The following is a 1,982-nucleotide window of genomic DNA, read 5'->3' as shown; positions in this document are numbered from 1 at the left end:
AAAATGCTCCATGGTGCCATCACAATGTTACAATATGACTTCACAAAATTCCAGTGTGACCACACAATGCTCCAATCTGGCTCCAATCTGCCTATACTATGGCACCATGTGGCATTATACTGCTCCAGTGTTCCATCACAATGTTACAATGTGACTTCAAACTGTCTAATGTAACATCACCTTATTACAATGTAACATCAACATATTCCAATGTAACATTGAAATGCTCTGATGTACAGTACTATTGCCACATGTTCCATTATATTGCCAGAATTTTTCATCACAGTGTTAAAATATGACTTCACAATGTTCGATTGTGACATCACAATGCTCAAATGTGATATCACAATGCTCCAATGAGCCAACACTCTAGCCCCATGAACCAATATATTGATCCAATATGACATCACAATGCTACAATATGACTTCTCATTGTTCCATTGTAACATTATAATGCTCCAATGTGCTAAATCTATAGACACATGTGCCATTTTATTGCTCCAGTGTGCCATCACAAGGCTCATATATGACTTCTCAGTGTTCCATTGTGACATCACAATGCTCCAATGTGATATCATAATGCTCCAATGAGCCAACACTCTCTCCCCAAGTGCCAATATATTGGTCCAATGTGTCAACACAATGCTACTATATGGCTTCTCAATGTTCTATTGTGACATCACAAGGCTCCAATGTGCCAACCCAATGCTCCAATTTGCCAGCACTATCGTCCCATGTGCCATTATATTGCTCCAATATGCCATCACCATGTTATAATGTGATTTCACAATGCTCCATGGTTACATCACAGTGCTCGATCGTGCAAACACGATGTTACAATATGACTTCACAATGTTGCACTGTGAAATTACAATGCTCAAATGTGACATCACAATGTTACAGTATTACTTCCCAATGTTCCACTGTGACATCACAATGCTCCAGTGTGACATCACAATCCTGCAATATGCCAAAAACATAGCCCCATATGCCATTACATAGCTCAAAACTGCCATCACAATGTTACAATGACTTCACAATGTGTCATTGTGCCATCACAATGCTCATTGTGACATCACTATGTGCAATTGTGTAATTACCATGATCCATTGTGTTGTCACTGTGTTCAATATGTAAACACGGTGCACAGTGTCCCCTCACAATATCCCAATGAGACATCACAGTGCTCCAATATGAAAACACTATCGCCCCTTGTGCCATTATATTGCTCCAAAGAGCCATCACAATGTTTCAATATGACTACTCAACATTCCATCGTGACATCCCAATGCTGTAATGTGCCATCACAATGTTACAATATGACTTCACAATGTTTTCTTGTGACATCATAATGCTCTAACGTGACATCACAATGTTCCAATGTGTGAAAACTACCACTCCATGTGCGATCACAATGCTCCAAGTTGCCATCACAATGTTACAATATGACTTCACAATGCTCGAATATGACATCACAATGCTCCAATGTTCCAATACCATGGCCCCATATACCATTATATTCCTGCACTGTTCCATCACAATGTTACAATATGACTTCACAATGTTCCAATTTGACATCACAATATTCCATGTGAATCCAACATGTTCCAGTGTTGAGCACTATCACACATGTTCCATCATATTGCTACACTTTGTCATCACAATGTTACAATACGACTTCACAATGTTACACTGTGACATCACAATGCTCCAATATACCAAAACTATCTCCACATGTGCCTTATCTTGCTCCACTCTTCCATCACAATATAACAATATGAATTGATAATGGTCAATTGTGATATCACAATTCTCCAATGTGCCAACATTATCGCCACTTGTGCAGTTATATTGGTTCTATGTGCCATCACAGTGTTAGAAAATGATTTCACAATGTTCCAATGTGATATCACAATGCTCCAATGTGACATAACAATGCTCCAATGTAACAACACTATCGCCCCATGTGCCTTTATATTGCT

This window comes from Nannospalax galili, unplaced genomic scaffold (genome assembly GCF_000622305.1).
Source record: "Nannospalax galili isolate Female #2095 unplaced genomic scaffold, S.galili_v1.0 scaffold240, whole genome shotgun sequence".
NCBI lineage: Eukaryota > Metazoa > Chordata > Mammalia > Rodentia > Spalacidae > Nannospalax > Nannospalax galili.
Note: the sequence above shows the minus strand (reverse complement) of the source record.